The sequence below is a fragment of the Dermochelys coriacea genome, chromosome 1, assembly GCF_009764565.3.
Source record: "Dermochelys coriacea isolate rDerCor1 chromosome 1, rDerCor1.pri.v4, whole genome shotgun sequence".
NCBI classification, from domain to species: domain Eukaryota; kingdom Metazoa; phylum Chordata; order Testudines; family Dermochelyidae; genus Dermochelys; species Dermochelys coriacea.
In genome coordinates, this window is record NC_050068.2 from 138475688 (window position 1) to 138491836 (window position 16149).

At 42.1% G+C, this 16149-nt stretch overlaps 1 protein-coding gene across 2 annotated transcripts in view; it reads left to right on the forward strand.

Annotated features, from left to right (window-relative positions):
* The window catches only part of RAI2 (retinoic acid induced 2), a 73883-nt gene continuing 57734 nt past the window's right edge, over positions 1–16149 (forward strand). Inside the window, exon 1 of one of the 2 annotated variants that reach the window (XM_038414613.2) lies at positions 1–234. The gene's annotated coding sequence lies outside the window, so the exon portion shown is untranslated. Of the gene's footprint in view, positions 235–503; positions 525–16149 lie in introns of those variants that run through there. The other variant, XM_038414623.2, reaches the window with a different exon arrangement.

The window sequence follows — 16149 nt, forward strand, 5'->3', positions numbered from 1 at the left end:
CCGGGGCGGGGACGCTCCCTCCACCCCAGCCTCGCGGGGGGAGCCAGCCAGCCAGCCAGCCAGCCGGCGGCGAGGACAGGACGCGCGGGCGGCCCCGCGGCACGTACAGTGGCTCGGCCACGCCAGTCGGGCGGCGGCGGCCGAGGCTGACGGAGACGCAGGATCCTCCCTCTCCGCCCCCCCTCGCCCCCCCCCGACTCCGGCCGCGCTCCATGGAGCCCGCAGCCGCCGGAGGTGAGTGGCAGCCCCGTGGGGAGAGCGGGGGGTGCGCAGGGACCCGGCGCGGCGGCGGCGGCGGCGGCGGCGGGGGGGGGGGTTGCTGAAGGGTGACCCCCCCCCCGGATACCAGCGGGAGGGGCGAGTCCGCACGGTCGTTATGGGGAAGGTGACATTCGCGGTGGGAGGCGGGGTGCAGCCGGCTGACAGGTCGCTGGAGCCGCCCGGGGAGGAGGAAGCCGGCGGCGGGGCTGGAGGGGCTGCCCCCGGCACGGGCAGCCGCCGGCACCCAGAGGCTGCTTTGCAGGGTTTGCCAGAGACAAGGGGAAAAGGGGCGGCGGGGGTGGGGATCGGAAGGCAAAGGGGGGGTTTTGGGGTGGTCCGGGGGGGGGGGTGATGGGCGCAGCCGGGCGGTGCGAAGGGGACCGGGGCTGGTGCTGGAGGAAGGAGGCTGTTTGCGCTGCTGTTGATGCTGATTTGCATCCAGCGGAACAATGCTAAAACTGCCTTTTGGTAGGTGATGGGGAGGGATTGTTTGTCTCCTCTTAGATTTGTGGCTGGGAGAATGAACTGGGTTGTTGTGGGGTTTTTTGGTGGTGGTGGTGGTTGTTTTTGTTTTGTTTTTTTGAAAAGCGCTGTCTGCTGCCGGCGGCTCCAAGGAGCAGGGTTTGCTGTGAACTTGTATTTTCAGGGATTTTGCAAAATACCTCCCCGCACCCTAACTACGTGCCTGCTGTAGCAGTCAGATTTGGCTCTGCGATGTGCACTTCGGGAGCCTTATAATAAACATTCTGAGCTTCTGGGAAATAGTCAAAACGTGGAAGATATGAAGTCCCCAGGCATAAAGCAAACACACAGAGAATTGTGGTGTTATTTCTCTTGCCTTAGCTACATTTCTAGCCAAACAAATCCTGCATCCGATGTGGCTTTTCTAGCTGAAAGAGTTGATTTCATATACATTTGTTGTAAACCATGACTGTTGTGTCACATCGCACTGAATGAGGTCTGAATGTTCAGTGAAATGAAATCTCATCACAGTTGCTTTTTAGGGTTAGAAATGTTGCCAAACAGCTGCTGCTTTGTGTTTCAATTGTCGAGGTCCCAGGAGTGGATTTTGGACACAGTAAGAGAAAGATGGTGTGTAAACATTGAAGGAAGAGGAAGAGCATATACATGTACATAGAGTGCCTCTTTACAAAACTTTTAAAAATAATTATTGGGGTTCTGGAGTGGGGAGCTTTGCATGTGGGTGAGAGAGACATAATTTAGATGAGGTGGTCCGATTTTTACAATAAACAAACACTTCCCAGTTCTCAGTGGTTCAAATACTTGCATCAGTGAAGTAAATGAAAGCCAGAGAGAAATTAAAAATTTTTTGTATCTATTTAAAGGTTGGCAGTAATGTGTTATGTAGATATTTTTCACAGTCAGTAGTGAAACACTTGGAAGATTTATGGTTCAAAAGTTGCATCACTTCCTTTCTCATTGTTCAGATTCATAGAGAAGATTGCCAGGAAGATAAATTGTCACCTGTGTTCTTTGTTATCTACAGTAGATAGAGTTAATTGTTTCTTCTGGACTAGGTAATTATGGGTTACGTGCCACTAGTGTCACAGTAGTGAGTTTTGGATGCACATCATCTTGGCTGTTTAAAAATATGTAAATATTTTACTAAAGAAGTTTTACATGAACCAAATGGTATTGTGCAGAGTCTGAGCATTCAGTGATGGAGATAAATAGATAACATCTTTCCTTAAAAGGCTGGTTTTGCTTGGGTTTTTTTGCATTTGTTGTTTACGTTAGTTTTCTCGGGTTATTCTCAGTATGAATAAATTTTTTTAGAAGAAAATCTTACTTAAAATACAAGAAAAATGCGGCGAGGTAAATTGTAATCTATCATTTTAATTCTAATATCTTAGTTTGAGAGGAAAGATCATTTGGTTGCTGAAGAATTCCTGGATTCTTCTGTATTAACCCTTATTTGTTTAGATCACATTTTCTCTTTTTCATTGTCACCTCTTTAATGTAGTTTATTCTCTAGGGAAATGATTTAAAATATATTTGAAAATAACAATATATTTTTCCCAGCCAAAAATATATTTTGGCAACTGGCAAGAATATGTTTAATTACTAAAATAATAGAGAACGTCAGAGTATTCCCAGCATTACAATTATATATAGCAGTAGTTTTCAAACTTATTTGATCGGGCCCCCCTTTTTTGTGTCTTTAATCATTTATGGCTCCAACCCCAACAGTATTTATACTGCTACCCAGCTCTGAAGGCAGAGCGGAGAGCTGTGGCTGCTGGCTGGGTGCCCAGCTCTGAAGGCAGCGCAGCGCCAGCAGCGGCACTGAAGTAAGGGAGGCAATGTGAAAAGTGGTATTTGTCACAGCACTTTTCACAGGAGACTTAGCACCCCATTGCCACTCTTACTTCTGTGCTGGAGCTGCTGCTACCACCCTGGGGGCTGGTGGCTGGAGCCCCACCACCTCCAGGTGAGGGATTGGAGGAGCGGAAGGAGGAGAGCTGGAGCCTAGGCGACCTCCCAGTGAGGGATTGCGGGCAGTGGGCGGGGAGGAGGCGAGCCCAGGTAGGGGGGCTCTGGCTGTCAACTCTGTGGCGGCGGCGCTCCAGCTGTTCCTTTATCCCCATCTCCCAGGCATGCGTGGCCCTTCTACATGAGCTCCAGCCACCTGGGATTGACAGAGCTCTTAAAAAACCAACCAACAAACAAAAAGCACACAGCTCGTGTCTCCCTTGCCACTTTCCCACCCCTCCCTGGGAGGCCTGTTCCAACCGCTAATATATAGGAAGTAAAATCAGAGTGCTTCCTTTTTCTTTTCATTTGATATATGAATTCGGGGAGTTGTTCTACTCCTGGAAAGAGAGAGACATCAGTGGCAGTGACTGCAACTAGACACTATGGGCTGAATAGATACCTGGGGATCGGGTCCAATAAGATGCAAATACGATGCAAATTTTCCCACAGACCGCTCTCAGTGCAGTTCATTAATTACTTCTAGCACTCTTGATATTTTGTCCTTAGAATCTCTGATCAATTTTGTGGTAGTTTTTTATGGTAAGAGCAAAGCTCCATGTGGGGTCTCATTGAAAGAGCCAAACCTTGCCTTCCCCTAATCTGCTCTTTTTATTTTATTTTATTTTATTTTATTTTACTTTATTTTAAATCTCCTTTCTTTGAAGCATGAGAAATGGCCACAACGGGAGATGGGGTGGGTCAGGGCTCTGAGGTGGCACTAGGCATTCACTCGCAGGTGCTTGGCTGGCTGGTTCTTGCTTACATGCTCCAGGTCTAACAGATCATCATATATGGGGTCAGAAGGAATCTCCCCGCCCCAGTCACGTTAACAGTGACCTTGGGGTTTGTTTGTTTTTTGCCTTCCTCTGCATCTTGGGATGCAGGTCACTTGCCAGGATTATCTGGGCATATCTCACTTAATCATTTCCCTGCTATTGAGAGGGTGTCAGGCACTGGTACACTTCAGTCCCTCCCATTCTCGGGCTGTGGCACATAATAATGTAGTCTCCTCTGGTCTGTAATACTTTGGTCTAATTTTGGTTGTTGGATTTAGTGTGTGGGTGCTGGGTGGGATTGATGGCCTGTGATACACTGGAGGTCAAACTAGATGATCTAGTGGTCCGTTCTGGCCTTGAACTCTATGACTCTAAACCCATTTTTACCTTGCAATGTGGCTGAAGCCAAATTTGAACATGAGGTAGATGCTAGTAAATTAAGCTAGAGCGACATTTAGCTTCCATTTATGTATATAAAATTCTGAAACAGCGCCAGTAAAAAGATCTGTCTGAGTCTGACTGCATCAAGAACCTCCAGAACTATGATTTTTTTCCAGGGGTGCTTACTGCCTTCTAATGAGAACACAAATGATAAGCATTATAACTTGCATGGATTGCATTAAAAGCAGAGTCTCTAGGATAAAGTCATTGGAGCTGGTTAGATGAGGGCATAGAATCCGTGTTAAGAGGGTGGATCTGAACAGGTTGCCGCTTCAGGAGGCTAGAATCGTCAGTGAACAGCCATTTGAAACTCATGCTTGATTAGCGCTCAAAGTAAGATTATAGTATAGTGGATTATAGTAGAAAAGGTGTGTCCATATGTAACGAAGAAGATTGACCCTGGGGTCTGGGGCACAGGAGATTTTTGGTTCAATTTCTGGCTCTACCACAAAGTTCTTATGTGGCATTGGGCAAGTCACTTAATCAAAATAGATAAAACAGACAAAGGGTGAGGGAATTGTGGCGCAGAAAGCTTATCAGCTTTTCAGGGCAGGGACTCTCTCTCTCTCACTCTGTGTTTATAAAATGCCTAGCACAATAGACCTTGATCTTGTTTGGGGCTTCTAGGCATAACCGTAATGCACATAATAAATAGTAATGTAACAAAAAGGTGGCCAACAAATGGTACCTCGAGAGTTTCCTATGCTGTCATCTGTGTAAGTCAACAGAGAATGGAGGTGGAAGCAAGCAGCTCTCTTGGAATAACAACAGGCTTCTTATTTTAGCATGGAAAAGAGCCAGCGATAGGGAGGTTGTTGCTGCCTTGCTGGTCAAAGTAAAACAGAAGTCTTGCTGAAAGAGTAATATTTTCACTTGGGTACCATAAGAGCAGAAAAGCTAGCTCTGGTCTTAAAGACAGAAGGCTAAAGTAGCAGTTTGCTTTTATGAAAATACAAATGATTGTAATTAGGCCCAGACCTTCTTAAGTGACACATGGATTTATTTATTTCAGATGTTTCCATCTCCCAGGGATGGGGCCAAATATGAGGTGTTTGATGTCGCCTGTAGTTTAACCCCAATTACTTCTACATAAATCACGTGACTATTAGAGGCGCTAAGTACACATTTGTCACATAAGTGCTACCTATTAGAAAAAATTAAGGTAACTTTAAAAAATGTTGTTCCAGTAAAAATCTTTGAAAAAATAAAGGATAAGCAACACTACTAGACATTAGCTTGCCTGAGCTGTGGAATGCCTTGTGCAGACAATGGAGCCACCTATTTGGCTCCAATAAGAGAATGAAAATGCAGTATCTAGTCTCCTATATTCTTTTGGAGAGCATTTAAAAAAATAAACTAAGAAAATCAAAATGCTGTAGCTGTACAAACTCTTTGTGCTCACCAGTCTGTATGCTTAGAGAACTGAAATGATGGTTTTGTAGAGCAGTGAACAAGAGACCAGAGAAGCAAAATGGGAGCTGGCAAAAATTTTTGTTACAAAACTGTGATGGATAAATGATTTACAGGGATGTTTGCTTTCTTATTTTGGGTGAAAGGACTGAGTTGACAATGTGTAGTGATAGCTGTGAATTGTTTTGTTTTGGGATTAGACTGCATTGGGTCACACCTTCCAATCCTACATCTCCAGAATAAAAATGCAGTAGAACACTGCGTAACATCTCTCAGAAAACCAGCTATAACATCTGTAGACTAGGTTTAAAAAAACATTTTTTTTCTTTCTTTCAGTCCTTATGCCATTCTGCAATTGTTCCAAAAGTGTCTAGGTCACAAAAAGGTGGATGTAACTTTGGCACAAAGTCCTAGGCACCTTCCTTCTTGCTGGTCATTAGCATTTCTTCATTTTCCTTAGCAATTCCTACAGCTTAGATTTTCAAATTGGTCACCTTTTGCAGGACACCAGAAAAGATGCTATACATCAAATGTGTGAAAAAACCACATCATCCACAGTGTAATCTTGCTTAGTAATTTTGGGTTTCCTTCCATCTTCTATATGTGTGTGTATACACACACCTTACTACCCTTACCAATCCCCGCCATACCTTCATTGTCACATAGGCAATGTTTCATGTATCAGGTCTGCTAAACTGGAGAGTAATTTTGTAGTTCTAGTTGAATGATCTTACAGGACTGCATTATAAGATTACTAAGTGTATGTGTTTAAATAATAGCTCATGGATGTGAACAGGGAAGGTGGAGGCATGCTTTAATGTTGTCTTGTGTCTGGCTGGATCTCTTGGGGAGCCTTAGCAACAGTGCCACAAACATCAGTACAGTCTCTCTATCACATATTGTTCTCTGATTTTGTGTTCTATGAATTCAAACCTCAAAGGCTGCTTCAGGAACAATTCTTTCAACACAGACTGTGGTTACTAATGTGGTACAATTTTTGGAAAATTCTTCTGTCACGCATCTGATGGGAGGCTGAATGTCTTCAAGAACTAACCCAAATCTCTCAGGCATTCCATGCCCCTACTGCTTTCTTTCTCATTGCCCCTTACAGTCTTCATGGCATAAACTGCCCATCAACTTTGTGAACCTAATCTCATTGACATTTGCACAATGAACCTCAGTTTCTTTAAATTAGTTGCTGAAGCATTTTCAGGGGGATTGGGCTAAAACTGCAACTACAGTTGGGAACGGTGAGCTAATTGCTGTTTTGGTTGAACAGGTAGGTTTTGATTTTTTCCCCCCTGGCATGTGTTGAATTCTATGGACAAGTTCCAGGACTGGTCGTGCCCATAGCTTTTCATTCGAATTCTGATGGGAAACCAGCCTTCACTGAGGCATGTGACTGTGGAGTGCCCATCGGTTCTTAATTACAACTTGGATTCTTATGTCTTTGAGACTACTTTTAGCATCTTTTGAAAATCTCAGCTTGAACTGCTAAGGGAGTTAGGTGGTTAACCCCACCTCTGTTTCAGTGGCTGTTGGGTGCTTAACTCATTTAGGCACCTTTGAAAAATCCCAGCTTTAATCTCTGAATTCACTTATTGTAGGATAGTGGGAAGATCAATCTTGAGCCAAACATCAGAATTTACTTAGGCTTTCAGTATTTTTTCTGCTTCTATTGTGACATGATAACAAAGATGTTCGATGAACACTGTGGCTAACATGAGGGCTGTGAGGACAATGGCTTTTACATGCTATGGTAGACAGAGCATTCTTCTTCATGGCAAATCTGGGTTATTTGCAGGAGTGCACTAAGCAAGTCCTACATTCCTGTGAAAAATAATTCATTAATGGCAAGAAAATAATCAGTTTACTCTAAAAAGCCACTCCAGCTGCATTGCTCCAGCTGTTCTTTTTCAGCCTCTGAATCATAGTCACTGCTAATTTCTTGTTATTGTGTATGTCTAACTGCAGTGTCCTTTTTTCCCTGAGTTTTAAAGGGAAGATGATAGTAGTAATTGCAGAGCATAGCTATTTATCACTATTCAGGGGAGGACTCTTCCTCTATCATTGAACAGACAAATTGCTGGTCAGTTGTTGCTAGATTCACAAAAGGATTTAGGTGCCTACCTGCCCTGATTTTTGGCACCTAACTCCCAAAATCAGGCCTACTGGTATTTTCAGAATCCCTCCTCTACTGCTGCCGCATGCTGTAGGTGCCTAAGCTCCCTTAGTGCCTAAGTTTTTGCAGTAAAAGTTCTCTAAGTGCCTATGTTTCTGCCTCTGTGCATGCACATGGGTGCCCCGCCCCAGTGTTCAGATGCCTGAGCCCCAGAGCAGTTCACAAACCAGGTGAAGATAGGTGTTCGTCTGCCTAACGTGCCTGCAGGGCCTGACCTGGTGAGTGGACTCAGAGCTCGTCTACCAGATTGGGTCCCTATAGGTGAGCTTACACAAATTGGAAGGGTGGGGAGTAAAGAGAAGGCCTTCCTTCGTAACTTCTAGCCTGGTGGTAAGGGTGTTCACCTGGGAGGTGGGAGACCCCCTGGTTCAAGTCCTTCTTCTGCCCGAAAGGGAGAAGGGATTTGAATAAGGAGGGATCTGTTACTGCTCAGGTGAGTGCCCTAGCCACTGGGCTATGAGATATTCTGATGTGGCCTCCCTCACTCTCTTCTGTTGAAGCTCTTCCACTGTGGGTAAACAATTTTAAAAAGTCATTGGAGTAGGGGAGTGGATCCTGGCTCTCCCACCTCTCTGGTTAGTTCTCCAACCACCCGCCTACACAGTCATCCTCATGCTTGCTTTCTCTTTGGCCCAGTGATTCGTTCATTATTTATTCACAGTGGACGAGGGTTCATAGCTGAGTCACTGGCAGAAATAGGCACCTCCCTGCAGCCCAGATTTAGATGCCTAACTCTGTGAGAGGGGTGGGGTGTTGCATCTTCCATAGTCTAATTTAGGAGGCTCCCCACTTTTGTGACTTTCAGTCTAAGGCACCTATCTATCCCTGTTCATTGTATAGGGAGCCTAGGCACCCAACTCAGACTTTGTGAATTGCAGTGTGTTCCTGTGATTTCCCCCCCCCCCCCCCCCCCCGGTGCCTAAAAGTGCCTAAGTGTCTTTGTGAAGTTAGCCCTTGGTCCTTTAGTTTAAGCAGCAGTGTCTCCAGAAGTCTTGGTTCATTGCCTACAGATACCCCTCCAGGATTGTTGTAATACAGGCTACAGAGCTCTGGTGCAATATGCTATGTATGTGAAGCACTGCTTCATAAGCAGACAGCCCCATTCTGTGTTATCTTAAGTTACTGAAGGATCTAAATGGTATTAATGTGTAGCCCCATCAAAAAGCACAATGCAGTTGTCTTGTCTAAAGGTGAGAAAGGTGTGTGGATAACTGTAGCTGAGGCTATTATGTCTCATTTGCGAATACAGACTAACACGGCTGCTACTCTGAAACCTGAGACTATTATGTGGCCTCATGGCTCTTTATCCCTCTGTAGTGGTTACGTTGTTATGGGTAACACCTGCTTTGGCTTCCAGTTAGTTTCCAGGTGAATTGAAGGTGTTGGCTTTGTAGTTTAAAGCCTTAAATGGTTGGGACTTGGTGCTTCAGGAACTACCTTTCTCCAGGTGAGATGCCCGGTACTTCCAATCAGTTGAGGTGCTAAAGCTAGCAGCCTCCTGCTTTAAAAAGGACAGGGCATTTCCATTAGGGCTCTTCAGTTCTGAACTCACTGCTCCCTTTGGTGTGATTTGTTTCCCTTCAGGGGATAAAGTCAGGCTTAATTTTTTCCCACTTGGGCTTTTGTTGAAAGGATAGGTTAAAGGTTATAGTGTGGTTAGATGTGAGGGCTGTTTTCACATTGGACAACGTATTTTTAGTCAGGCCAGTGGTTTTGAATTCCTATACTCGTTATGTGCAATTTGATTTGTGAAAACTCTCTATTTGATATAGACTCCTTTAAATCTATGTATCTATATATATCTATAAATCTCCTATCTATATAGAGAATGATGGAACAGAAGACGTTTGTAGTAAGTTGAGCTAGTTATGCTGGTAGTATCTCTTCTTAAACATTTAACATGGATTTAAAAAAACCCAAAAGTATCTTTCCTTCTGTTTAAATTTGACATTTAAAAAAATTAAAAATGGAAAAACACGCATTTTAGATGAACACAAATTGTTTATAATTCCCATTCAGTGAGGTTTGGTGCTTTTATAAATCTGTTTCAAGTGTATTATTCATTTTAAAAGGTCAAAGGTAAGCTTTAAAATGGATACCAAATTAAGATGATTTGGAAAGATGACATGTCTATTATTGTATATAGTCTGAATTTGACTGCAGGCAAAACAAGACAGATTTCATTATGGGCCTGATCCAGCAAAATCTTATTCACATGAGCAAGGCTTAGCAAGACAGGGTCCTAGCTAAATCAGTGTACTCCTGTCTTCATGTCCAAGAAGCTTAGCCTTTGATTTCGCAAAGTCTTACTCATGCGAACAGACTGAGGGACGACAGCAGATAGATAAATATATCTAATACTATTTATTTTCCAGTACTTTAGGAAGATGTGGCTAATCTGCATCCTAACCTTTTTTTTTTCATTTCTCCTGCCCTTTGTCTGAGAGCCTAAAAACTTTAGGGAAAGAACTGTAGGTTCCTCTGTTTGTACAGATCCTGGTGCATTGTGGGTGCTATCAGGAACAAGTAGTAAAATATAATGTGAGTAAATCCTTTGACTTCACTGAGGCCTGATCTACACTACAGAGTAAGGAGTGGGGAGCTCCACCTGGAACTGAGAGCCCCATGCTTTCAGCTCTCCGTACTGCTCCTCTTAAGTCGGTTTAAGTGCTTCTGGTGAGGACTCCACTGACAGAAGGAGGGTAGCATGGACATGGAAAATCTCCGTAATCACTGCGTGTGGCTGTATGTCAACTTAACTTAAGTTGACTTAAGTTTGTAGTTTAGACATGCTCTCTGAGAATAGCTGCTGATTAGTGGTATGAGCAAGGCTTATAGGGCCAGACTCTAAGAACATAATCATGTAATTTTTTAAAATGTCAGTGTTTTATTTTTTGGAGAATTCAGCATCATCTGAGTGAGGACTGAATCTGTGGATTTTCTGTGCCATGGACTTCTGCTGCACTCTGTTTTTGCAGATAGGACCTGACCCTGCGAATGTGCCAAGTGCCCTGGGAGTTCATGATGCTCCACTCCTTTGAGGACAGGGCCCTTGGTGGCAGGTATGGGTCTTGGGCTATATAAATATCTAACTTCACAAGTTACTTATTTTCATTCCCGTTGCTTGGCGAAACCTATAAATCAAAATAAAAAAAAAAATAGTTAAAATCCCACCAAATAAATCTTTGCTTCCTACACAAGGTGCTTCATCAAAGGTATGGCATCCAACATAAGAATATGGGTCACCTCACACAGAGGGGGGGAGTTACCTCTGCCCTGTATTTTATAGGGAAACATGTCCTCACTTCATGAATGCTGCAGATGATATGTCAAGTTGGGAAGATCCAAAACTGCTTTTAAAACAGTTATCTTTTTGATAGAAAGTAACAAATAAATAAATAATATTTTTAAAAGATAAAAGCAAATGTTTTTGTTCAGTGTTTGACTGAGAGCCCAGTCCTCCTGTATAGTATTGTGTTTTTCAGGTAAGGTCCGTGGGGCCAGAGGGAAATGGACAATCTGTGTCCCTTGGACAGCTCAGACTCCCGAACTTCCCCCTGACTTCCCAATTCCCATGTCACCCCCTCTCCCTGCCCACCTGAAACCTAATTGTGTGAAGTGCCCACTTGAAGGTTCAAGGGGGAAACCTGCAGTGGAGGCAGCTGAATGTAGAGCAGGGGAGACTATGCATAAAAGGGTAGATCTGGGGAGGATGAGTCCCCATAGTGCTTTGGAGTCAAATTCTGCTCTAAGAAAAGGAGTACTTGTGGCACCTTAGAGACTACAGCTCACGAAAGCTTATGCTCTAATAAATTTGTTAGTCTCTAAGGTGCCACAAGTACTCCTTTTCTTTTTGCGAATACAGACTAACACGGCTGCTACTCTGAAACCTGAAATTCTGCTCTGTTACCTTTGACTAACTGTTAGTTTCTGAAGGGTCACACAGGTATAAAGAGCAGATATGGTCCTGCCCCCACCACCGCCTCACTGATTTTACTACAGTAACTTTCCTCAGGTCAGAACCACCTCCCTTCCAAGTGAGGGGCCAAATTCTGATCCTATTGAAGGCAATGTGAGTTTGAAATGGAAGGCAATGGGATCAAGATTTACCAGCTATGGCTGAGTAGCTGATTATCAAAATAATTGCATTGTCTTTTACTGATTCTCATCCGTAGCTAACTAATCTTTGCTGACTAAGTGCCTGCTCCAAAACCCATTGAAAACAATAGAAAAACACACATTACATTCAATGTGCTCTGGGTCCACCTGTGTGCAAGTTTTGACAATTGCCCTTAAGAAGTTAAAACTAAAGTAACTTCTAAACAAGAGGGAGGTGCATGTCTCAAACCTGAGCCAGCAGGCAAAGGTCTAAAAGATGGATGGAAATCTGCCACACTGACCACTCGTATCTCATCAACTAAGCCCCACAGCCAGCTTATTCTTTATTGTTGCAGGAAAAAAGAGAGGCTGGACAGGCTTGGTACTAGAATGAAAAAGAGTATCACATTTTTTTCAAGCTGATAAATTGACAGCTTATAAAGCCCACAAATAATTGTTCCAACTCTTGCTAGCAGATCTAAGGACATCATGAGTGATGTTGGGCATGCAGAACTGGGTAAAGAGGCATCAGATTTTGAATCCATTGCATATGGATTGGTCAGTTTAGTGGCAGGCAGCATTGCTGTTGGAGTACAGAAACTTGCGGGATTGACATTTTGTTAATAACATTGATGATAACATAAATGGTTGTGAAACAAACACTTAGGACTTGTATACGCTATACAGTAGAACAATGTGCACTACAGGAGTGAGTTCTAGAGTGAGCTGACATGTTGTGCATTAATTGGTCCACGTAAACCCTGCTGGTGTGCAGTAAAGATGCTCTAGTCACAGTGTGCTTTAACATTATACTGTTTCAACAACACTATTTTAAAGCCCACTAGGGAACATTTAGCATGCACCAACACGGTTTACTTGGGCCAATTAATGCAGAACACATTAATGCTCTTCAGAAATCACACTCCCATAGTATGCATTTCTGCACCATATAGACAAACCCTTAGATTTTTTTTTTTTGTCATAAAGCTGGAAACCACCCTACTGCAGGGTTAAGTAAAATGCATTTTGTTGCAGCTATATCACATAGAAACAAGCCATTTTTGATTCTTTTTAATGACATTTATTTATTGCAGGTAGTGCACAAGCTGCTGCTATTTCTCAGCATGCTGAAAGAATGTTCTCCAGATGGCACTTGCAGTTTATGCTTTTATTCACTTCACTTGAACATAGCAGCACTCTGTACAAAATCCAGAAAACTGAAAAATAAAAATAATACTGTTTCTACAAAGTGCCACGTTATTAGCTGAGAAAGCTTATATTCTGAATGATGAGAGAGAGAGGCCTCAAGCCATCCTGGATGATTGAACGTTTCTCAAATACTAGTTAGATTTACCAAATGGATAACAGGCATCTGCCTCAGTTTTAAAAAGCATCTTACTTCCCTCTTCCAAAAGGTATTTTAAGCATGACTACTGTTATCCCCGTATTTATTGCCTCCTACTTCCTTTTTTCTGGCCAGGTTGGATTTGTTGGAATTTTATGAGGGTGTTTATAATTATGATATTTTAGCTGTCTTTTACATTGATATAGAGCTTCTCAGTGGGAATTGTGCTTGGAGCAAGGTGCTTTATAAATTTTTATTTTTTCCATTGTCATTCGCTTGGCTTTTAATTTCAGTGGAAAAAAATGTGGGGCTTCCTGCTGGTGCTGTTGAAGTGAATACAGCTCCTGTTGACCTTCAAGGGAACGTGATCAGGCCCTGATTCTTATTCATTAAAATTACTAAACCGTATAGTATTATCCAAATTATAGGCATGGTAGCCCTTTCTTATTCCCTTTGACTTCAATGGGACTGCTCGCCTGAGAAGGTTCCAGGCCCAGGCCCTTTTCTGTTTATAGAAATCCAGCAATTTCCTAAGGGTTATTTTGCCACCCTTTAGTAGTTTCAGTGGAACTCCTTTTAGAGTAAGGTATTACTCGGTGTGAGTAAGGGTGGTAGGATCTGGTCCAGAATATAAATATTTAAATCCACTGGTTAAATATTTAAATCAACTATCTTTTTTTAAAAAATTGAAATTTGATAATCATTACTATAGTAACTATTTCATATAGCTACTTCTGAAATTTAAACAAAAGTCAGGATTTGATGATTTGCTGCAATTTAGAAAAATATAAAATATATAATTCTTATGCCTTTTGTGAACTGGGCTCAGTATGACTACATGGAAGAGACAATGTCGGGTTCTGAAGAATTTGGAAGAGTCAAGGGGATATTAATCTCAGCTCAAGAAAGTTGGTCCACTTCCCTATTTTGTTTTGGATCAGACCCCAGTTGACATTCAGTTGTTCTTACACAGACAAAACCTGTTCAAGTCAGTGAGAGGCTCTCCCATTTACTTCAATAGGCACTAGATCAGGCCCCTGAAGAAGAGAGAGGCTGTTGCCTTCTGTGGTTGCAAGGTCAGATGGCTAAACACTGAGGGGCAGATCTATTGGTGTAGATTGTCATAGCTTCATTGAAGTAAATGGAGGAATCACAATTTACACACTCTGAGGATCCGCCCCTCAAGACAGAAGTCAGGATTAAAAGATGGAAGGGATCATGAACCAAGAATGAAAAAGACCCAATGATTCAATCCTCCCATTCATCTTTCTGTCAAAAATATTGGTTATGTTTAACACAAGGTATTATGAGTAGGGTTTAAAGTAGAGCTGGTTTGAATTTTTCAAACCAAAAAGTTGAATTAAAGAAGTCTTTTGAAAATGGAAATTTTTTGGTGAAAAATAATTTAAATGACAAACTTTGACAATTGGCTTTTTCCAGTTTTTGATCAAAACATTGTCAATGGTTTTCAGTAAACAAAAATATTGATAAACACTTCAGTGTTTTCTGTTTTTAAACAATGAAGGAAAAAATTGAAATAGCAAAGAACAGGTCAGTTTCTAATACTTCAAAATGAAAAACAACTTTGATTTTTTTTGTAAATGTATTTAATGGTCAGCCAGCTCTAGTTTAAAGTATTGGTAGTAAATATTGGTGTTAAAACAAAACAAAAAAATAGGTGTACAAATGGATTCCAGTGTTCCCCAGCTAAACAGCAAGGCAATATTGTGAGATGTTTCTGTTTCTTTCCACTTTCTATTCCCCAAGGGATACTCCCTTTTCAACCAGAATTCTTGCTACATCAGCTACACGCTGTTTATATTGGTTACTCCCTTGGCAGTTATTATTTCTTAATGTGTTAATTGCAGTTCTTGGACCCTTTGAGAGGTGGTGTGTGTGTGTGTGTGTGTGTGTGTGTTGCCATTTCCATTGTGTACATATTACATCCAGTAAGAGGATCTAATGGTAAGAATTCAAATAGTAAAAGAAGAACAAAATAGCCAGCGTAAATGGGAAGAATAGCCACCATTTTCTGCTTATTCAGTAAAGATTCCTACTACTATTCTTCGTTTGTCTGATGTCTTTTAATTGAAACATGACTTATGTTGGTTGCTTTCCGCCCACTACCGATATTTTATAGTTAATTCCTCTACAATTGTAGCTAGTCAAGGATAAGGAATGACTTCAATGAGAGATGGAGATTTTTAGTGATTTAAAAAGAAACCTATAGATTTTAAACATGTAGAGCTCCACTTGGGCTCTAAGTAGGGTTGCCAGTTGTGGTTGGATGTATTCCTAGAGGTTTCATCACATGACATAATCTTCAATTAAAGATTAATCTTCAATTCCTGGAGACTCCAGGGCAATCCTGGAGGTTGGCAACCCTAGTTCTGAGCCTTCAAGCACTTTACTCACAAGAACTTTACATTCAAATAGGCCTACTGATTTCAGTTGCAGGATCTGACACCTTTATATTAAATCAGTGTAATTTGATTGACTTCAGTGAAGTAGCTCCAGGTTTACATTGGTATGGTTGAGATTCAAATCAGGTTCTAAATAATGGGTTTTGTACATATACGTCCCATGAAAAATCATTTATAGAAAATATTATGTGGAATTGGGTCATGGAGACTGAGTATAACTTATTTATAGTTAAATACACGTAACATTAATTAATATGTTTTCATCAACTCCTTTATTCAGTTGTAACCCTGGAAAGAGGCAACAGTTGAGCACATAGTACTGTATATTTTCAGGGAAGTCAGATTGAAGACCGTTATATAAGCACCATCTACACAGCGTTCTAGAAATTTGGTTTCATTTTATAGGTACAGTATTCACACACACGCACGCTCTATGGGGTCCATTATCCTTTTGAGACACACCCCGGGCTTCAGTTAACTTTACTGAGAGACACACGCTTGCATCAGGAGGAGAAAAGTCCTCTGTGCTGGTTAGAAATTAGCAATAATGTTTTGCATCTGTGCAACAGTTTAAAATGAATTATTCAGAACATACAGTTGAGCAGCGTGCACATATATGGCCATTTACTACTACCCTCCATGGTGTAGTTTTTATTGATGCCAATGGGAATTGAGCACATGGACTGAGGGCAAGTTTTGGCCCATAGCCTGGAACAC